Here is a 24,086-nt window from a genome sequence, read left to right on the forward strand (position 1 = left end):
AGGTTGTTAATTACATTTTAGATAACTATAATGTTCCTTTGGTACAGTTGTCAGCTTCTCTTCCCTCCCATAAGTACACATGTGGATAGTGGCATATGGCTAAATGTCTGGCCATTTCATCTTGTTCATTTGGGCTTCAGTCCGTTACAAGAGGAGAAGGCAGGAGGAAAAAGTACCCACCTCATAAAACTTTCACTACTAGTGATTTATGCAGAAGGGAGGGAGTCAAACTGTTCCTCAAACAGATGTTTCTGCACGCTGCCCCGGGAGTTGAAAGAGTGGCAGATTGGCCTGCCCAGGATTCAGGATGAAACAACCAGACAAATGGTGATGCTCCCTTCCTTTCTTGAAACTAGAACAGCGGTTTGGTCATTAATATGGAACAAAGTGTTTGGGAAAGGTAGTTGGCTTTTTATTCTCCCTTTGAAAACCTGGGGAGATTGGAAAGCTTGATGTGTGAACAGCATGAAAATATTTTCTGTTGGGCTATTGGGAGTTGTACTTGCCTGAATGAACTGGTGGAGAAGAATGAAAGTCCAAGTGCTGTGGGTTATGGCATCCTCTGTAGGTAAATGTTATACCATAGAGAGTCAAGGCAACTCAACACCTAGAAACGGGAGCCATACAGCTCAGTGAAATGGAAACAAGCTGTTTGTTCATCTGTGGGGTTTCATTGTGTCAAAGAGAAAAAATAAAAATGATCAAATCACAATGACATTAAGCACCATTCATGGCAAGAGAGAAGTTTGTAGTTACCATTTTAACTGGAGAATATTTGAATCATTCATGCTGTTTTAAGGGGTAAGTGGAAATGTTATAAGTGAATCTGAAACCAAGGTAAAGAGAATTGCTCATTTTTGAAATATCCAAACATCTATGTGCTGCCATCTTTATTCTTCTCCCTGTTGGGTGGGCTATTTCTAAAGCAGATTTAATTACTGCAACTAGGAAGCAAATAAGAGGATGGTGGTAGCAGAACCAACTCAAACTACATTCTGGAAATTCAACAAAAATTTTATTCAACTTTTGTAGCCATGGCAGAAAATTGTCAGGCAAGGAAAACGAGCAGAGGGGAACAGAGAGGAAGGGATTCTGTACTGTACTCTCATTCTTCAAAGATTCTAGAATATTCCTGCTAATATTCAGTTCTCTCTGGGTTACATTTACAAGAACTATCTGTCCTGCATTTGTAACTCAAGATCCTTCCAGAAGACGACTACTTTCTGCCATCAACTCTGTCACATTATGTAGATTATGCTAAATAGAAGATGAGTTGCTATCTTCAGGAAGACTACTTTGTTTTGAGAATCACATAAAAACCTAGATATAGAGGTGTTTTCAGAGTGTGAAGTGTTCTCTGTAAAGATGAGGATGAGCAGGTAAGATAAAGATAAGGCAACAGCCACTCAAGAGGAACATGAACCAACAAGATAGAAAAGACTTGAATTTTTTTTCTTTAAATCATATGTGATTGTCTCTTTTCCTTGTTGTCTAGCCTAGTCTTTCTATCTATACTCAAGGGAGGACATTGTTTCAGTTAGGATTATTTTTATGTTGTTTATTGAGAAAAAAAGACTTACACGTAACCAATTTAAAAAAATGGAATTGTTTTGGCAACACATATAGGAAGGAACTGAAACAGAAGGGGAAAACAAGAAGGAAAAAAAGGCAGTTCTAGAAGTTTCTTACATATTTGTATCATTCTCCATGAACAAGAGGGGCTTTATCCTCTTTTCCACTGTATTGCTCCCTGAACTCCTATTTCTATTTTCCCCTTTTTTGCTTCTAATTGTTTTTCTTAGCTTTCTAATATTTGTTTCTCTTATAATTTTTGCCTTGCACATAGACTTTCATGACCTCTCTAGCTTCTTTCACTTTAAACAGCTCCAACTCCTGCTACTAACTACCTGTATAAGTGGAATCACATTCAAGAAACAGAAATGACACCAGTTATTTAATAGAATTATCAAAGAATCATTAACCAGTTATTAGAGAATAAGAAAGAGGAAAAAAGACACCGAGGAATCAGGGGTAGTTACTGCAGGAAATGCCTATACTGGCTGTAGGGACAAAAGTAAGGATTAGAGATTATTGGAATGTAGAATATGGGAGGAGAGGCTTTGTAGACCTGGGAGTCAGGGGTTTTAGGTGAGGTTGTTCCCTGAAAGTTAGAGGAACTTTAGAAACTCAGCAAGGAACCTGACAGAGAGTCATGTATTTAAGACGAGGCCACCAGCTAGCTGATGTTGGTCCCCTAGGAGCTCAGATTGGGGACCCCATGGAGCTGGGACTCAGAATTTTGTGAGGGATGCTGCTCAACCATTGTTATAGCCTGATGCACTAGAAGGGAATCCACAAATAGAGCTAGAATCACACTCTGAGGAAGAGGTGCCAGCTAACGCTGTTGTATTACTAGGAGAGGGAGGCAAGTAGGGTGTTTGGGAGACTAGAAGAAAAAGTACAAAATGGAACTAACTGCTGCTTAGTTCTACTGGGACCAGCAGCTGTATAGGGTGATACTGTCAGAAACAGGAAGCAAGTGTCTTCTTCCCCCTCAACATCACAGCCTCCCTCTAGCTCCCTGTATAGGTAGAAACAGGGAGCCAGGTGGCGAAGAGGAATTATGCTTAGTGGAGTCTCAGCCCCAGCATCTCAAAACAAAATAGAACAGTGTGGATATTAACTAAGAGACACTAACTTAATAATGAGCACACAGACTATTCCTTGTGTGTATGCTTATGTTTTAATGGGTGTGTGTGTGTTTAAATTTTCAAAAGAGAGTATCTTATTGGCTCAATATGATCACTGAGATCATAGATTCTGATTTAACAAAGATTTTATGGCTTCTGGTCCAGGGCTACTTCTGGCTTAATCAAGTAGCATCAGATGATGGATTATAAGATAATGCAATAGAATACATGGCCACTTAGGTAGCAGGTCTATAAACTGGATGGTTTTCCTTCAAATAAACTAAGGACAGTCATATGATTGCCATGTAGTACAGACATTAAATATGTAGATGTGATGTTGATGATTGAATTTTTAATTAAACTTTTGTATTTTTAAATAATTGTACATTCACATGTTGCTATAAAAAATAACACAGAGAGATCCCTAACACATGTTCTGCCTTTACATCCAAGGATAATATCTTGCAAAACTATAACCAACAATTAATACTGTCAAGATACAGAGTATTTCTATCACCACAGGGTCCCTCCTATTGCCCTTTTCATAGACACACTCACTTCATTCTTATCCCCAACTTCTTCCTTAAGCACTGACAACTACCTATCTCTTCTCCATTTCTATAATTTTGTCATTACAAGAATATTATATAAATGTAATTATACAGTACATATGGGGATTGACTTCGTTCACTGAGCATAGTTCTCTGGCGATTCATTCAGATCATTCCTTTTGCACTCCTACAGCTTTACTTGACCAGCCTTTTAAAAATAAGATAAAATATAGTAGAATAAAAGAAAATGGAATAAGATAAACTTTTGAAGAGTTTGCCAGAGTAACTGTAACTTTTTACAGTCTGTGAGCAATGGACACGTGATTTAATTTTTTAACAGCCTTGCCAGCATTTGATATTGTCATTAGTTTTTATTTTAGTTATTCTTATAAGCATATAGTGATACTCACTGTAGTTTTATTTTTCATTTCTCTAATAACTAATGACATTTAACATCTTTTCATGCTTTTATTGGCCATCTATATATCCTTCTCAGTGAAATATCTATTCATGTATTTTTCCCATTTTCTAATTGGATTGCTTGATATTTTACAGTTGCATTTTGAGAACTTTTTATTCATTCCAGACATTAATCATTATTTACATAAGTAGTTCACAAATATTCCCTAGTCTATAGCTTGTTTTCTCAACCTCTTAAGTCTTTTACAGAGCGAAAGATTTTAATTCCAATGAAGTCCACTTTACCAGTTTTGTGTGTGTGTGTGTGTGTGTGTGTGTGTGTGTGTGTGTGTGTCATGCTGTTAGTTTCCAGACTAAGGACTCTTTGCCTAGTCCAAGACCCCAAAGATTATCTTCTATGTTTTTTCTCCAAATTTTATAATTTTATATATTATATTCAAGTACATAATCCATTTTCAGTTAGTTTTTATGCAAGGTATAAAACTTAGGTCAAAGTTCATTTTATTGCCTATGGCATTTACTGGATATGCATTTGCTCTTCATAGTGTTAACATCTACTGATTGTCTTTTTTTCATTTCATTTGAAATCTTCCTGATTGTTGGTATTATAAGTAATTTGCACTTGAAACCTAGAGGTTTTGGGCATCATGTTATGAGATTATGGGTCTCATTTAAGTCTTTAGTTTTACTTGGCATCCTCTGATATTGTTTCAGTAGAAGGGAGAGTAGAATTAATGGCAGGTGGAGGTAGAAGCCCACATTTCTTTACTTGTCCTCTGTTGATATATGAGGGAGCAAGGGCTCCTTGTTACTGCTGGCATGGGCAAGAGTTCTGGCTCCCACTAGACTTCCGTTGGTACTTCCCTGGCTATGAAGAGTAGCCACTACCTACTTGGCCTCCACTGACACTATGGTTAGGAGTGTTAGTGGCTTCACTGCTGTTGGGTGGTGTTGAAAGTCCTGACTCTCCTCTAAGCCTAGCATGTAGGGATGGGTGGGCGTAGAAGTTTGGGATCCCCATGTCACCCCCACTGATGATCCAAGGTGTGGAGGGTGACCTTGTTACTACCTTGGTAGGGATGAACTGGACACCCTGGCCCCTGTGTGGTCTTCTTTGACATCACCATGGTGGGGATGTAGAAGATTTTATCATAGCCTGGTGAAGATAGAAATGTAGACTCCTCCTTAGGGCTTTTGGGATCCCCAGGTCACCCCCACTTATGATCCAAGGTGTGGAGGGTGACCTTGTTACTACCTTGGTAGGGATGAACTGGATGGACATCCTGGTCCCTGTGTGGTCTTCTTTGATATCACCATGGTGGGGAGTGTAGAAGATTTTATCATAGCCTGGTGAAGATAGAAATGTAGACTCCTCCTTAGGGCTTTGATGGCCTGGGCAGGGATAAAGCCACAGTTTTTTTCTCTTGTATATGGCTGGATGACAGTGGTAGTTGTCTCAAAGTTTTCTATCTTGCTAAGCTGCTCTTTCCTAGTCATTTGGCTAAAGAGAGCCAAATGTTGTTTATCTGTGTGTCTGTGTGTGTGCATGTGTGTGCATGTGTGTGTGTTTGCATATGTGTGTACCTACTGGCATTTCTAGGTTTCTAGTCTCTTAAACTCCAAGTCTGGGATATGTGGAGCCAAAAAGAAAATCCAGGAACTCACCACCATATCATTATTTGGGTCCAGAGCTTCCTAGATAATCTGTCTTCTCTCCACCTTTCAAGGTATTCTTATGCATTTTTTAAAATATAACCTCCAGAATTTTTGGCTGCATTTAGTGGGACAAAGGGTGAAGGGGAATTTCTAATCCATCCTCCTGGAAGTAGGAGTCCTTGGAAGCATTTTTAAAGATATTTTCACAGGCCTTTTTTTACTTCTAAATTTTAAAAATAATCATCAAGGTAGAACTATCAATCCATAAAAAGAAAAAAAATCCACTAAGTTCATTCCTTGGCACTTGGGTAGAAATATGTGCAAAATCATCTTAAAGAGATAATGACCTTACACAATAGAAGCTTACAAATAATTATTGAATGAAGGAATACTTACCAAATAAATTAATTTAACAAATTGCCTCCTATGTGTTAAATATCCCAGGCATGGAGGAGGTCATAAATATATATGATACTATCAAGTTATGTAAGGACTATTAACAGTGATAAAATAGAAAAATTGACATAACCAAAAACATACAAGGTAGAAGGTGGAGCTTCATCTCCTTGGGAAAAGGCAGTGTCTGTTGCTAGTGCCTGAGGTAGCATGTCACTTTATCAAGTATGACTTGCTATGGGATTTAGAAGGGCGAGACAGATCACATTTAGTTGATGGGAAGTAATCTGTTATATGTTTTCCAAAAGTTCTACAGAAGAGGACTTCTGTAACATTTCTAGGTTGTCTCATAATTTATATTTCTTTACCAACTTAGAGAACTCTTTATGTGAAATCCTGTCCCTACAAATGAACTGAGATGATTATAGTTCTGGTCTTTATAGAAGCAGAAGAAAGATAAGCATCATTCTTTACAAATATGTTTTTACATATTTTAAGATTAAATGCTCCCTCTCTTTTATCATACACCCTCTTGCCCAAGTGTCAACTGCAATAGTCTCATGTCATATTTTATATATGTAGTTTGGTGTCAATGTAGACCCTGCCTACACCAACACACACAAGCAAAAATAAAATAATTACAATGAGTAAAAAACATAGCAGCATGTGTTGACAAGGTGATTTAATATGGTTATTTTTTAAGACAGGTATTAATTCTACCCTTAAACATAACCCAAGGAGGGGCTCTGAATTTCATCAATTTATTATAAAGTTTATCAGGCTGAAGAATCACATAAACGACAGCTTTCCATTTACCTAAGGAAGGAGCTTTATTCACAAATATAAAAATCCCTTGACAGAAAATCAGAGTCACAAATAACACACTCCCTAGCACTTCATTCCTGGCCCAGGAGATGCCAGAGGCAAATCAGCAAGAATCCCAGTGGAGAACAAGCATGAACCCTGATTGTAAGAACCCTGGTGGAATAAAAACAAACCATGTTTAGTACAAGGCCAGGGGATTACTGCAAAAGGAGGAAAGGTCTGCTCATTGTAGGCAGATGACAAGAAACTCTTAGAAGGCATCAATTTTGCCTTGGTATCTTTGATAAAGCAGAGATATCCAGGGGATTCCTAAATAATGGACATTCACAGGATAAGTAATAATAACAAAAGATTTCCGGGTTTTGTTCCATTGGCTTCATCATAAAATGCTTTCACTGTGGGTTTAAAGCTTTGCATAAGTGCTTAGTACTACAAAATAAATAGAGTAGGGTCTGAAGCAGGGTGAGGTCTACTTTAGACTTAAAACAAACTTATATTTATAAGAAATTTTCAGTGAAGAATCAGAATAAAGAAAGCATGTTGAAATAGGCAGGCTATATTTATGCTTGCTACACCTTATTTCATGGAAATTCACTTTAATAAGTTTTCTATATAGAAAATTAGGCTGAGAACTTCAACCTTAAAACTTCCAAGAATTTGAAACCTTATGGCAGTATTTTATATCATTTACACTTTATAGTTGCTACAAATTAAAATAGTCAGGGTACCATATAGTATTTAGTATAAACAATAGTCTATGTGAGTAGGAAATTACCCTATTCTCTGGACTTTAAGGTTTATATAGGTTATGAGGTTTTAAAATGTGTCGTGTATTGTTACGATGTCTTTTGGAATGAGATTTTATTCAGAATTAAATGTCTATTAAAATATATTTGGTATTATCATGAAACAAAATAAATTTTATTATTAGAAACTTAGAAATGATAACAAAGATAACAATCATTTTGTTAGGAAGAAAGATTCTTTGTCTTATAACCTATTTAAAATATTATCCTTTTTTTGTTTTTAGAAAACAGATACAGAGTGAATGCAGTTTATCTCTATTTCTCTAGATATTTGATAAGATTTACCCCTTTAATAACAATATTAAATCTTCACTAAAAAGACATAACATAATGGAGGCAATAGTTTATGAGAAAAGACAAACCTAAAAAAAAATTGTATTTCAGAGTATTTCTTACCATACTGGAGTAAAACAAAGTAATATAGGAGTAAAAGGATTTGTATAAATTGGTCAGAAAGTTGAGAGTTATAAAGTTGAAAGCCCATGAGAAATTTCTTAACAACATATTCATTTTATTTCCAAAGTTAAGCTCAAAATATGAAAGCTTAATAAAGAAGTAAAAAGTTTCGTGTGAAAGAGTGACAGATTGCCATCATCCTGAGTGTGATTTGGCAGCTTTTCTGACGTTGTGATAAATGATTTGGACAGATTTTCTGAGCCACCTTGATGTGAGGTCTGAGAGGTGATAGGTAAGCAACTCAGAGAACATAATCAGAGCAATTGCATCTCCTTGCCATGCTCCAGCTTATCAAACATAATTTCGGAAGTTTCCAGGTGGATCTGAAGCACATTTTGAAAGAAAAATCAGTTCACGTGAAGGCTCCTATGCTATGCTGCCTTATCCACTAGGTGAAATGATCGTGACATTGGTAGTGCATTGATTTTCCCGCAACTTTTTTTTTTCAGTAACAAATGGGCTGAAAAATCATGGGAATTTGTTATGCTTGATTTCTCACATTTTACATCTTAAGCTCCATATTCATGTTGCAAATACAATGAAATATTTCTGCAGTAAAGCAAAATGTTTCACAGCACACATTTACTGTTCAAGAAACCAAACCATAAAGTAGAAATTTCAAGGCAGTAAAACAATTTGAAACAAGCATTCTATTCAACTGAATGGTATGCATCTATTACGGAGAGCAACTCCTAAATTGAGTGCCTTGCACAGAGAAGGCACAGCGATAACAAATTGTTGAATGCATGGATATTTACTTCATACACTTGAAAATAACAAGGTAGAACCAATGGTGTACTGAAAAGTCAGCTCTCTGAAAAAATATAGCTGTTAATTTGTAGTATTCACCTGTTTCTGTAGTATGAATACTTCTACTATGGGCATTTCAACCACCAATGTGATGCCACTGAACACAGAGGTAGGAAGAGATGTGCAAAATATTCTCTTGAAGCCCCAGTGCCTTACTGATAAAACTCGTTGACTTGCCTTCATTTGATTTGTCAAAAGAAAGTCATGACTCGTGATTTTCTGTTGTCTAATTAGCTGAATTAATTTTGATGGAAACTATAAGTATTTTTTGTTTGTTTGTTTTATTTTGTTTTTCCCTAGAAATGACAGTGTTGCTTTTCTCAGATAGGTTACCTGCAGGAAGAAAAGTTGTAAGAATGCCTCTCTAGGAATTCCCAGGCTTTTGATAGAAAATAAAAATCAAGGAAGCCCTTGAGGATTTTCCTGAAGTTGAAAAAGAAATCTTTTTAACAAGGGCCACCTACTGTGGGGCAGGGTCGCTGTTAAGCATGCCTTCCAGAACCCTTATTCTTAGCTACTGCAAGCTCAAAAACTGAATAAGGAAGCCTTAGGCAAAGCACTCTTTTAGCAACATGGGATTAAGTCTTAGAATTTATAAAATCCTTCCTATGCCCTATGATGCTGAACTACTTTTGAAATCAAGAAATTTAGTGCATCAAAGAAGTATAAAAAACGTCTTGAGGATAGTTCAACTACAATTGAAACAACAATTCATTAGGGACCAGACTCTGTTGGACATTTTCACATATATTATTTTGTATATTTTATTTAATTAATGGACCTTTATTCTTTGTGATAAAAGTAGAAATTCTTCCATTTAGTGAAGATTGAAAATGGCATCTCATGGTTACTAAAATATTTTAATAACAAGAATAACAATCACCATCTGTTTCATGTCTACTATATCCTAGGCATTTCACATTTATCACCTTAGTTAATATTCTTAATTATTTCTATTATATATGTATGTATATAAATAAATATATATATATATATATGACTGAGAGAGTATTATGCATAAGGTCAAGAGCTAATAGATTATATTATATAATTATATAAATTATAGAGAAGGAAATGAATCAAAAGTCAGTTAACATCACCTTTATTTCTTATCATGTGTTGATTAATTCACTCATTCTACAAGTGTTTACTGAGCACCCAACATGAGTCAGGAACTATTATCTCCTTGGAGATATTGCAGAGAACAGCACAATACAAATTTCAGCCCGCATAGACAGACCCATATTTAGTGGACAGAAATAGTCAATAAAAAAATAAGTAAAATAAAATAATATTAAATGGTAGTAAGTTCTATAGAAAAATACAAAGTAGGGAAGGAACAAGTAGTGGTGGAATGGAAGTGTGTTGCAATTTTAAACTGATGGTCAAGAAAGGTATTACTATGAGGGTACAGTTGAGAAAGCCTAGAAGGAGGTGAGAAACTGAGTCATGAAAATATCTAGGAAAAAAGCTTTTCAGCTGAAGGAAAGAAGTAGAGAGGCCCCAAGGTGGGAGCATGATGTTTGCCTTTGAGGAACACAAGGGTCTATGAATTAGCTGGTCCTAGATTTATGGAGTTGAGGTCCTAATGGTGGAAGGGGGAGAATGTTAGATCTCTCTAGCTTCTGTGATGAATATAGAGTGAAGGGAGGTAAGAAAGGAAGAGAGAACAAGTAGGAGGCTATTGCAATAGTCCATGTGAACGATGATAATTTCCTGGACCATGGTAGTAGAGGTACAAGTTGTAAGAACTGGTTGGATTCTGAATATATTTTGAGTAGACATAACTTATAGGATGGTCAAAGATATTATGTGAGAGAGAAATTAAGAAGAACTGTAAGATTTTTTGATCAGAATGAATGGAAGCTTTGAAATCCCATTTACTAAGATAGGAGTGCTAAGGAAGAGATTAAAGGTGGAAGATAAGGAGGCTGTTTTTAAGTGTGGGAAGTTTAAGATGGAAATGCAAGAAAAAATATTATCTATTTTAAAGTATAATTATGAATTTGAATAATGTCATATATATGAAAGTACTCTATAAATGTTGGTTAGCTCTCTTTATTTTATTCTCAGCAGGGTGGCCAGATTAAAATTTAGAGACTAGCTGTCATAGAATTGGTAGGCTTAGATGCCTATGGGCAACTTATTTCATATACAGAAGAGGGGTAGCTTTTTTTTTTTGAGCTTGGATTAAAAATTAGAAGAACCAAATGTATACATATAGACACAGAATTTCTCAAAAGGGAAGGAAGAGTCAACAGAGGTGAAGAAGACGGTATGAAGTTGTCTTTCTGGAAATTACTTTTAAATATCTACAGAGTTGGTAAGAACAGAAATTGAAGAATCTGGATAACTATAAGAGTAATTAACTCTGGATAGGAGTTATACTTCTCTGGGAGTCCAGATGTTAACATCAGATGCCGGGTTAAAGAGAGAATGATACTCCTACCACAGATGCCACTGTGATGTCGTCAACTGAACATCTTTGAAGGGTCATCAGAAATGACTGTGCCTCAGACCAGGATTCTCAGAGTGCTTGCTGCCAATGAAGACTGTGGTACAGCATCTTGACGAAGAAGACAGAGTGAGTGGACATCTCCTAAGCATTGTGAGGCATGCCTGAGATTCCTAGAAATAAGCATGGACATTTTCATGAAGAAAGTGAGTCTTAGGCTCTGAGTGAGTTGGGAAGCATCTCATCTGGCCATTCATAAGGACTCATTTCCACTTTGTGGTTGGAGATGGCAAAGGTTGTTCCTGCTACCTGTTATATATTACAACCACCTTTTCAAGCAACTCTAGTGTGCCAGATGGTGATCTGGCCATTTGGAGGCATTCAGGATATTCATGAGCATGTTGAAAGTTAAATCCCAGAGCCACTTTTCTATTCTGAGCCTGCCCCTTGTACACCATTTTAAGCCTTTCTCATGCTTTAGGGCTTTAGTTGGTTTTCCTTTACTTTTTGAGATGCCCTTACCAATGTGTTTATACCCATGATTGATGCTAAGATGGTATAATTTTCCTAGATGTAATTTTACTTGTTCTTCATAAAAAGGAGATTTAGTGCTCTCACCAGGCCCTCCCTTGCCCATAAGCCATACTCCTTGGGCTGAGTGCCTTGGTCTCCTGCATTGTAGCTGTTCAATGTCCCTTTTTTCCCTACAGTGAGTAGAGACATGTTGGCAGCTGACTATTGAAATACATATCTGGTGGGAGAACACCTCCTTGTCTTCACTCACACAACCTAGATGAACAGAGAGTGTCAGAGGTTGTTGATGTGCTTTATTTGGAGCAAGGCCACCTTAGCCCCTATTTGATTGCCCCAAGATCTGAGAGGTCAGTGTTTTACTGCTTGTCTGGGCCAAGGAACACCAGGCATGAGATTGTGCCCTCCTTTTTTTGACATTTACTTTTTCCTTATATAGTTCCTTCTACCTGAATTGCCTTCTGCACATTTCTGCCTACAAAATTTAGACACTTTGTCAATTCCTGGGTTGGATAGCATCTTTATGGATAGTAACTTCTCTTGATTTTCCCCCACTGATTATGAGTTCCTTGGGTTGCCATTGCATTTTGGTGGACATGTCCTGTGGTGTCTCAAATATTACTTTATATATATATATATATATATATATATATATATATATATATATATATTCTTTCCATCCTACTTAAAGGTGAGCTTCTTCAGAAAGGCTTCAATAATAAGCATCATTTAGGTATCCAAAGCTTAAAATTCCCTAGGACAGCTGAGAAATTTAATGAGGCCCATAGGCCAGGGGCCTAAGATATATTAGGAAACACTTAAGAAAAATCTTCCAGTAGGCAGTTAACTTTTAAATTATAATTGAGATTTAAATTCATTTAAGTAGCACACACCCACTTAGGGTACTAGAGCTCAGGGTTGTGAATTCTATCATGGATGACCAGGATGAAACAGGCAAGAGAAAAAAGGGCTGGTAAATATTATCTGACTACTTGAGCTATTGTGGCTTGATTTACTTTATTATTATTTTGTTTGGAGGGGTAGGGGTATTGGGAAGCTCTTTGCAAGACTGCCTTAGGCCATGAGGAAAAGTCTCTAATCCAATTAGTAAAGTCTATCAATTTGTAGTAATTTGTTAACAATTTGTTTTGTTATTAGCCTAATTAGCCATAGACCTTTTTTCTTAAACTGGCTGGGGTGAGATCAGATAAATCTAAAGAAATAGAATCCAGATTTTTTTGCTAGCCACATATATACCAATTAAAGCACTTATTTCTAAAACAAACTAAGTCAAAATGTTAGGACAAATATCTTAGTTGTCAGATTTATCAAAAAGTAGCATTTTACTGTACATGTATAGTACTAAGTATTTAAATATTTGATTCAGGTGGTCTTTCATAGATCATTTGATAAAACAACATTTATTTAATGAAATCTATAATCTTGAACACAACTTTCTTTCATCTGTAGTAAACTTAAAGATTCTTATATATATTAATATGTATATAAAGTTACATATATAAAGCTATATAAAGTTATATAAATGAAGTTACAATATCTTCAACTGTGAAAAGTGAAGCTTCTTTAAGTATATCAACATAAACATAAATTTAGTGGTCTTTAAGTTGGAACCCAAGAGTTAGGAATCATTATGGAAATAGTCACTCAGTTTATTCTTTTTTTTTTTTTTTTTTTTTTTTTTGTAATTCTCTATCCTGTATTAGTCTTCCTTCTTTCTGAAACGTTTCATACTAACACTTCCACTGGCTCCCAAATCCAAACAAAACCCCCAAAACAAAAAATACCACCACCTCATCAACCAAAATGTTTGTACCCTCATAATATCCCAAAATTAAAAAATAAAATAAAATAAAATAATATGTCTTCAGCCCTTATGACCACACAAAAATATTTTACTTTTGAGTCTGGGCTAGCCTTTTCAAAATAAATACCTACTTTTTAATTTATTCCTCAATATACAATATACAACAATTTATTCCTCAATATACAACTTTTGCTTAATAGAAATCCATTTAAAAATATTTTTTGAGCTGCACAAAACAGTAAGGACAGAAAAATAATTAAACTCAATAGTTCTGAGGTACAGATCAAGCACTGCCACCTAAAAAGCACATAACCTTGGCCAAGTCACTTAGCCTATCTGAACCTCAGTTTTCTCTTTGATAAAATAGTGTTAATAATATCTGCTTCAAGGGTATATCATAAACATTAAATAAAACAATATTTGCTAAGATACTCTGTTGTAGTTGACAGTTTTGTGGTAAGTACTAGTTGTGGAGTATGACAATATCTCATACTCTGTGTTTGCCATAAAAGATCATTTATAGGGCTTTTAAAGCTCAAAAAAATATATTTTTGGGACAAATATGCTTTCTGTGCATTACATAATTAGCAAACAATAGAAGATAGATATAGTCAAATGATTCCATACTAGTTAAATTACTTCGGATCCCAGATAATACTTCCATAGTGCTATTCCAAGTGACATTTTTCTAATTCTACTTTACCAGTGCTGTGTTGTTATAATCTTCTTCACATAATACTCAGGTAATCCTTTGTATGTTAGAATAGAGTGAAGAGAAATGTGGAAAGAGGGCCCACAAACTTTCTGCAACTCCTAGATCCAAATAATTGCATGCATTTTTGGGGTAAAGAGCAATAGAGCCAGAGTTCCCAGGGGAAAGCCATTGCCTTTCCCATTTTGCAGCCATATGTCAGTCACAATATTGAGCTGTCACATGTTGAGATCACCAGTGTGACATCTTCATCAGTTTCAAACTGACTCCAGCTCAAAACAGATCCGGCAATTACTGAAGCACCACCCTTGCCCTGTCCTCTGTCTCTCTGGCAGCTTAAGAATATCTGTGCTCTCCACACCAGACAATCTCCAGTGTAATTTAACTTTTGTGGGCATCAGCCAGCACTTGGCACACATAAAGACCCCAATCAGCTTCATCCTCATTTTTAACTGTGCTAATAGTCCAGAAAAGAGCATCAGATAGGCAGGACATATTCCAGCTCATTTCAGAGCATGAAAGTCAAAAGCTGCTTCCTACTGACAGTGGAAGTGTACATCAGACATTCAGGAGATGGATTAGGAAAGTCAGAAAACTCTCCCATGATTCTCTAGAGGAAGCTGAATGAGTTCATTTCTCTCATTTTAAAAGACTTATATTTAATTTTTTAATTATCATTATTTCATATTGAAAAATTACTCACAGAAATAGAATTTCTTTTAAATTTTTCTGTTTCAAGATGTACAGAAACTATTTCCCCAGAGAAAATGAGTATATTTGTGAGTGAGCTATGAGGCATAAAGTACCTTTCATATCATAAAAAATGTCTATGTCTGTTCTAAAGGGAAGCAGCTTGGAATTGTGGAAGCTATTGGGATGTTAAGATCACTAATGTTTCAGTCATTGTTGCTGGTGTTCACTTTAGATTTTGAAAAGCAAGCAACCAAAGTACTGAATTTGGTTGTATTTTAGTGAAGGTAATAATGGATCTGCTGGCATTTGAAACATATTGAGATGTTATTGTGCAGTAGCTCTGAAGTCAGCATCCCAGCTTAATCACTTTTGAATTGTGTAAACTCAGAGAATTTATTTAATTTTCTGAGACTCAGTATTACAAATTACCAAATGGTGGTAATGAGAGAATATACTTCACGTAACATTGCTCTGATAGTGAAAAGTAACTCAATGCTTATTGTGTAGCAAACTTGCAATGAGCATCAGCTAGTGGTCAAGAGGTAGTAGTGGGAAAGTGACTACTAAAATAAATAAATAAATAAAAGAATAAAAAAAGCACTAGAAAACAATAACAGCAAGGGAATATATTAAAGTTCTGGACCTCCACATTATATCTGATCTTAGCATGATTTTACATTTTTTCCCACTGTGATACTTATATTTGTCCAGTCTTGAAAAGTATTCTCAAAGATAGTTTTGGCTTTGTTCATGTACAAGAATATTCATTAAAAATGCATCAGAAAATTCACAAAGTCTACAACTAGAGGTTAAAAAATACAATAAAAACCTTGCTTTAAAATGATATAAGGGAGATATTGGTGATTTTAGTATAGAAAAAACATTTTAGTAAAAGCTTAATTTGGTATCTGATATATTCCCATTAAATGTATTAACTAAATTTAAATATGCTCTCTCTCACTCTCTGTATATATATTTATATATCCATGTGGATTTTAATGTAGACTCTCTCTATGTAAATATACAGATATTTGTATAAGATAAAAATAAAGGCAAATAGTGCCATAATATTAACCTCTATCATTTAAAGTGCCATGAGGATTGGATGATTCGAGCTGGCAGAGAAGAAATCAGTGAGGTCAATATCATTCCATTTGTATGTGGGTGAGAAATTTACACTCTGTCAAGTGTCCATAGTTAGTGTTCACAATCAAAGCTATAGTGGCACAGGTGAAGGACTTAAGTAAATGTGCTTGAAGTAGGGTGTATCCATTCTGGTCCCTAGAAAGTGCATTTCCTGAAGCACATGTCCTTGAGTGCCCAGCATTCTTTTTATTCATTTATGAAATTTACTTCAACAGAAAGAAACAGGATTTAAATTTGGGAAACAAAGGCTTAAATTAGGTAGAGCATGGTGAAAGATACCTAAGTTGGAAAAAAGCTACATTATATAAAAAATCCAGTTTGGGCAATTATGGGCTATCTAGTTAGGGACATCAGAATCTCACTCTACAAGCTTTTGGTTGCAATGCTTACAAAGTAGCCCAGTAAATCCTTTAAAACAATGTTAGTGAGAAAGGGGACTAGCTACCAATAGCAATTTATGTTTAATAGGGTGAGTGATCAACTATCAATAACAATATTTGAATACTGATTATCATTATCAGAAGACTCAAGTAAGAACTTATTTTTACACAATCTTATAAAAGTAAATTTTTATTATTTTTATTTTTAGTGTTAAAACCCAAGAACAAAGATGGATGGTTTAATTCTAACTCACTAAGGAATATATTGTGAATTGATCAAATATATATTTAAGATGAGAGTTCAGATATATTTTTTTTGCTTATTTGTTAGTTTGTTTATATTTTCATCCCAATAGGCAAAGGTTTATTTAGGTAACAGGTAAAATCAAAATGGAATTTTATACCTACAATTGAGAAAATATAGTTTTCTACTTCATATAAACACAGTAATATAAGAAAATTGACCACATAAACATTGAGTAACAATATCACTGTGAGGTAGGTAGTACCAACCCTTAATTTATATATCAGAAAAATTAAGTATAAGTGGTTTTTCCCTGGATCTCAGACTCTAAAAGAAGCTGAGTTAGGTTTTAATCTCCGGTCTTTGGACTCTATATCCTATGATCTTTTCTAATACCTCACAGTTCCTTATTATATGATTATAATAAAACTGGGCCTTCATAGAAAATAACTATTTCTTACATAAGAAAATCTTATATTTTCTAGAAATCTTTATTATTTTCAAGTGTCATTGTGTCCCTTAACAAATTTGATACTCAAATTGACTTGGATAAATTTGTAGACTCAGAGGTTTTACATGTAAGAATAGTGAAATTCAGCACAGGATCAACTACTAATAGTTCCTAGTAACCAACTTGGGACATCATTATAAGAGCGTGTATTTATTTGTCCAGTGCTGCTTATGTGACATGAAATAGAACTGAAACCTTTCTAAAAGAGGAATAATAGATTATGGGGGTTAAATTCTGGAAAGGAGTTAGAATTTGGAGGACCGTTTCTTCATGCTTGAGTTTCTTATCATCTAAGAGCTCAAATGGGAGAATGGAAGAAGAGAAGAAATTGTGTGCTCTTGACTATATCTTATCCTCAGGGAAGCCATCATAGGCTGACCCTAATCAATCATATATACATCAGAAGTGTAGATTCTTCTTCATGTGCCATCTGGAAGGAGACCTTAGTGTCATAGTACAACTTCTCTAGGAAAATGCAGCTCACAGTGTATTTTTTTTCCCCCTGAACAGCTTAGTCAGAATTTTATCCCCTAAGTACAAAGTCCTTTAACAATTACATTTCATAAGAATCTGACATACTTAATGTTCACTCCATTCCAAAATCAGACACCCATTTTTATAGTGCTAGAAAAATGTATACTAAAGACATCCAACTGTGGACTCCCATAATTTCCAATTTTCAAAATCATAATCTGTGTTTTGACATTAGCTATTTCTTTTGCCTCATTTAATTAATGATGACTGGCTTTTATATTCTCTCTCTCTTTTTCAAGGGAAACACAGCTTGCTTTTGAAGGAAAATATTTGTGAATTATCATTCTGTTATTGTAAGAATTTTCCTTAGGATAAAATATAACACTAGATAAAAATGTCTACATTTGTTCAGCAATTTGCAGTCCCATCATAGTACATGAAAAAATATATATACAATCAAGTTGATAGCCAAAAAAGGAAACCTTGAATTATATGCAGAATGAATGACTAAATGGTATCAAAACTAGGAAGATTAAATGAAAGCTGGGAAAGAGTAAAAAAGTATACTTGTTATATAGAAAAAGAAAAGATATCTGGCAAATTGAGGGAATGTATCACCATCTTGATGTAGCACTTAGATGGAGAATTTGTACTCTGGGTCAGGGTAGAAGGAATATTTATCTGAAAAGGCTTAGGTGGAAAGTGATCCAAAATTGCTGTCATTTGAACAGAATGGTTTCTGAAAACAACTCTACTAGAAATAAGAGAAAGATGGTAGATATTAGGGTCAAACAAAAGCCAAGCAAAAGTTTTAGGTCCCAGATGTTAAAGATATACATGTCTTGGAGCTTCCTTTTTACCTTGCTTGGTGCCTAGTGTAGGGCACCAAGAATAAAATAAAGAGATTGCACAGTGCTGCACAATAGAGGAGACATTCATTCTTGCATTTGTTCATTTGTCACATGGTTACTGAAAGTCTACGATATGTCAAACACATTTATAGGTACTGGGAACACAGAGGTCAAGAAAAGTTCTCTTCAACTTTGAATGAGTGGAGACTACAATGAATATGATAAATCAACGAAACACATAGTATTTTGATACCAATAAGTGCTTTTAAAAAGCAGAAAAAGAAAAAATTGTCTTCGGATTGAAATTTTAGATAGAATGGTTAGGAGAGGTATCACTGAGAAGATGGCATTTCAGTAAAGAGAAATATAAGGGAGAAAACCCATCAGGATATCTGGGAAATGAGCATTCCAGCAGAGGGAACAGCAATTTTGAGAAACCAGAGGAGGATACTGTGTTTGAAGCAGAAGGAGCAAAGAGGAGTATATTCGAAGATGAGTTCAGAGACTATGTACAGATGGCAAAGGGTAGATGGGGAGAAGACTGAGTAGCGTCTCATACTTCATTGGAAAGATTTATAACTTTTATTCTGAGTGAATGATAAAGCCATCAGAAACTTCTGAGCAGAAGACAGAAACAATGTAACATAATTTAATAGTATCCTATTGACTGATCTTTTAAGATTAGATTTAGTGAGAGGAAAAGGAAGCTCTTCTAAGGAAAACCACTTAGGAGAATACTGAAGTTATCCACATAAAGAAGAAAATGAGTATGGAAAAGGTTGATTATAGTAGACATAGTGAAAGTGGTCATAGTCAGGATACTTTTCAAAGGTAGAGATGACTGGATTTAAATCACAGGGCAGCAAGTCTTTTTTGCTTGGCTACTTTAACTTTTTGAGTACAATGAACAAAGAAATTTAGAGAAAATGAGAAATTTTGTAAGAGTAAATTATAAGGTAGATGGTAGAGTAAAATGTTATAGAAAACTTTGAAAGCATGTACTATAGCAAAACTTTGCAATAGTTATTGCAACTAGAATTGGATAGAGTATAACACAGTGATTAGGAGTGTGATCTGTATAAACAGAAATATGTTGGTTAAAATCTTAGCTATGGCAGTTATTAGCCATGTGACCTTAAGTACCTTACTTAAAATGTACCTTACTTAGCTGCAAAAGAAGGTGTTAATATCAGTACTACAGTATTTTTCTGAATATTACATGATCTGAGTTTCTTATTGTAATGTGTGGAGTATAATGAATGGTTACTAAATATTAGCTATTCATACTATTCTCTTATTATGATAACTATTATCCATTCCTTTGAGCTTTTTATGGCCTCAGAAACTTGTTGGGTTTGGTAGCAATATTTGACCTTAAAGGGCTTACATTAAAACAGGAAAACACTAGACTTGAAGTTAAAAACTTAAGTTCAAATGTGGTAGTCATTTACCTAGACTTATGGTTTGTAGATATTAAGGCTAATTCAGGTTTTATGACTTTAATCAGTGTTTCCTTCTATTATGCTATAATTTTACAGCAACATGAGTTGTATTATACCCAACAAGAGTCCCAAACCCTACATAACTAGGTGATTCTATTTTAAGATTACCAGCTGAGTTTATTCTCCACTGGTCAGGAATCTTTGGATCTGACAAAAGCAATCAGCTTCACTTTTTGGCACAGAGTTGGCATTTTTGAATCAAGTTGGCGTGTCTTCAAAGAGCCACACTGGGGGCTCAGAAACTGTCAAATGAAAGACCATTTGGGACTTATCAAGATTGACTTTATATTCCTCAACTTATGCTGAAGTTACCAGGGTTATTTATTGGGGCAAGATTCTAGAAATAGCATTCATTACCAAATCTTGGAATTTTCTTTTGATCACAGACTTCTACAGAAAATCACTTTTTCTCTCATATGATTAATCCAGTTGGAATTAGTGATGTGGGACCAAGTGAGGTAAAGGCTAATTTAAACATATGCATTAAGGAAACTTCTTAACCAAGTTTTATAACTCCCTCTACAACACTAAAGTAACCTAAGGTCAGAAAACACATCTTACAGTGCTTGCAGAATAGGACTTTGGAATCTGCCTGATCATAGAACATGCTTCCAACATTTTGTTTAAAGGTATGGCACATTGATCACACAGAATAATACCCAGCTTTGCAAGATACTCTTTATCTTTGAATGAATGAGTAAGTTTACATTTAAATATCGAGATGACTCTTTATATACTGAATTGCAATAAACATCATATCTTCTCTACCAGAACATATTCTTTAGATATACATATATACACAGTGAGGGTTTTGGAAACAAAATAAAATGAATTTTCAATTTCATAAAATTATTTACCATTATGAAGCACTTGTTTTTAATTTGTATGTTTCTACAACGTAGAGAGCTATAATAAATTATTTTTTAACTCTCTCTGTTGAGATAGGAACAGGATTCCAATGGTATTGTTGGAAAACAGAACCTCTCATGAGGAAATGCATTCCGATGTGTTCCCTGTGTAACATTTCCAGGAAAGAAGTAAGCTATTAAAAGATAACACTTGTATACTATTCATGCTTAGCTTGTTATCCAGAAGCAAGGACATTGTTAGAACAGGCTGGCACCTCAGTAGGTTTTGTGCATATGTAACCATCAATTAGCAGAAGAAATTAATTTTATTGATTGGAAATTAAATCTTTGTTCAGGGCATCACTGCTAATAAAGACGGTGAACTCTAAAATAATATTACATTATCATCATCCTAGTTACATTAGGCATTCCCAACTTATGTTAGAATCTAAGTAACTGAAAGAAAGATGAGTGTAAACCAAGAAATGTATTTTCATGGTCAGATAATTGAGCAATGAAAATTAGGTAAAAGAGATTTCTCCATTGCTAGAATGGCATTGAAATAATCATTCAAACTTAAAATAGCAACAAAGGATTATATACCACAATATTTTCTGAACTTTCTTCCTCTATAACTCCTTTTCTGTGAAATTTTAATAGATTATTTCTTTAAGTAAAAAAAAAAAAAAGATCTTTGAGGTCAAATAAATATTACAGTGTAAATACAAACATATCAAGATATTCTCTCAACTGAAAACAACTTAATGACCATCTTTGCCATCTCATCCTACAAAGGAGAAAACAGAGATTTTGCCTCTTGTTAGCTAGCTAATAAGATCCTGGCAGATCTTGGGAGATTATGAAATACAACATAGAGCTCTTGTAGTCAGAATGTGGTACCACAAAATAAATGTATAAATGGATGTCCAGAAAATACTTTCCAATGAACTTACAATCATCCCATCATGTTTAAAAATTGAATAAAGAAAATAATAAATGATGGGTGTGTAGATAGAATTTTTTATATGTGAATTTTAACAGGTAGATCTTCCCAAAGAGAGCTTACTGTTATTGTTACCCGATTATAGAAATAATTGCAAAAAAATAGTCGCTGCTGAGATTTTATTAGTTATATGCCATGGTAAGTACATTACAAGTGCTTTATGATATAGGCAGTGTGCTTGTCCATTTTTACAAATAAGAGAACAGAAAAAAAGTTAAGCACTTTGCCAAAATCTTATACTTAGAAAGCCATGGAGCTGAGGCTCAAACCAAATGCTCTTTCCCCCTCTGTATTGCCTCCTTTAGCAAAAACAATATGATGTTGAGTTAATTTGTCTAGATTGTCCTCTAAAGTATAGTGCTAGGAATTGAAATATGCATTACAAAGGGTAGAAGAAACATCTCCTCTAAGCTCATGAACTTCCCAGAAGCACAAAGCTAGAATATGACTTGCCTCTCCTACCCATCTTTCTCAGTCTGCATTTCCTCATGGTTAAGGGACAGACCAAATTGTTCTAGACATGGGGTATATTGTGGGGCAGAAGACAGACACTAGATTTATAGGAAACTGATCTTATGTCTTCTTTTGTGATTCCCTATAAATTCTTTTGTGTAAAAATCTATTCCTACATTTTACCTTTATAACCAGTCAATATGGATCATTAATTCTGTTTCAGGTGCTTACATGTAACCCTCGTCAAATAAGCCTCTTTCTAATTATCGAGTTGTTTTTATATTATAAAGTCAGATCTGAAAAATATAACTATGTGTATGAAACTATGTGTTTCAAACTATGTGTATGAAAAAAATACTTAAATTATAAGAAATCTGTTTAGTGTGTGATTAAGAAGTTGTTAGCACTTATATCATGGCAAAGCAGAAAGACCTCTGGATTGGGAATCTTGAAAGATTGGTTTTAGTTATTTTGTCACTAAAAGTTATGATGGACTTAAACAAAATCACCTATATATCCTTAGTCTTATAGTCTGTGAGAGATCAAGTTCTTGAATGAGACTGCTTAGCTTTTAAATTCCATCTCATAATAGAAATAAAGAGAACATCTATCTCACGAAGTTGTTATATAGGTTAAATGAGTCAATACATGAAGATCTCTTAGAACAGACAATAGTGCCTGGTGGATATTAAGTACCTAATAAATACCATTATTATTTTATATTTATTCAACTAATTTAATTTAGCACATACTATGTGCTAGACACTGAGTAAGGAGCTTGAAATAGTAAAAAAGAATAAGACAAGTTCTCATACTCCTGCATTAGCTTAGTATATAACATTTAAACAGATATAGTCATCATTATGTTCATTGTGAAACAAATATTAATAAGTCTCTTGTGAGATGTAGTTGAGACAAGAACACAATTTATCCTTAATATTTTAAACAGATTTCCATAACATAATAGAATTTTAACTGATGAAGGGTGACCAATGAGAAGAAAGGTTTTGAGTGAAGACTGAATAAACAGCAGGCACAACTTCATGGAGCATGAAGGTGCATGCATGTCTAAGCAACTGAAGGTGGTTGGTATTGCTGGTAGAGGGTACATGGTGAATGGTAAAGATAAGCTTGGAGATGTAGGCAATAGCCAGATATAAATAGACTTCTTGTCGTACTAAAAAATATTCTATTTGAATACTTTTAAATAGAGAAAATAAATTATTGGATTTGTTCACTAGCAAACTCACTCTGAGTGCACTGGTTCCCAACTGGATGAAGAAAACAAGGAAAAGAGCAGACTGCTAAAAGGGAAGAAAAAGAAAGATGAGAAAATTATAGCCTCAGTTTACTTAATTTGCTGGTATATACACTCAGACTACAACTCCTATCAGGAAAAAAAACAAAGCTGTAGAGCAGAAACACCCAGCGTTTTTGGCACCGGGGACCATTTTCACGGAAGACAATTTTTCCATGGACTGGGGGTGGGTTGGGGATGGTTTCAAGCGTATTGCATTTATTATGCACCTTATTTCTATTATTATTACATTGTAATATATAATGAAATAATTATACATCTCACCATAGGTTGGAGACCCATGCTGTAGAGCACATGAAGTGAAAATGTCCTTCTAGACATTGCATTCTCTGAAAGACAGTTGCAAATTGATGATAAATAGTGTCGCTTTATATCCTCCTGCATTTTATAGTGCAAAGTCTCAGGCAGTATTGTATTTTTCCTACCAATGAAAAGAAAGTTACACGGTGTTAGGATCTTTATATGCAAACTTTAATGAATGCAAAGATGTTTTCTGGATGATCAATGCATAACAGAGAATGACAATACCA

At 34.7% G+C, this 24,086-nt stretch overlaps 1 protein-coding gene across 5 annotated transcripts in view; it reads left to right on the forward strand.

Moving 5' to 3' along the window:
• The window catches only part of LRRC4C (leucine rich repeat containing 4C), a 1,172,848-nt gene that overhangs the window by 707,228 nt on the left and 441,534 nt on the right, over positions 1-24,086 (forward strand). The gene's annotated exons all lie outside the window — the stretch shown is intronic.

This window comes from Microcebus murinus, chromosome 4 (assembly GCF_040939455.1).
Source record: "Microcebus murinus isolate Inina chromosome 4, M.murinus_Inina_mat1.0, whole genome shotgun sequence".
In the NCBI taxonomy this organism is placed as follows: Eukaryota; Metazoa; Chordata; class Mammalia; order Primates; family Cheirogaleidae; genus Microcebus; species Microcebus murinus.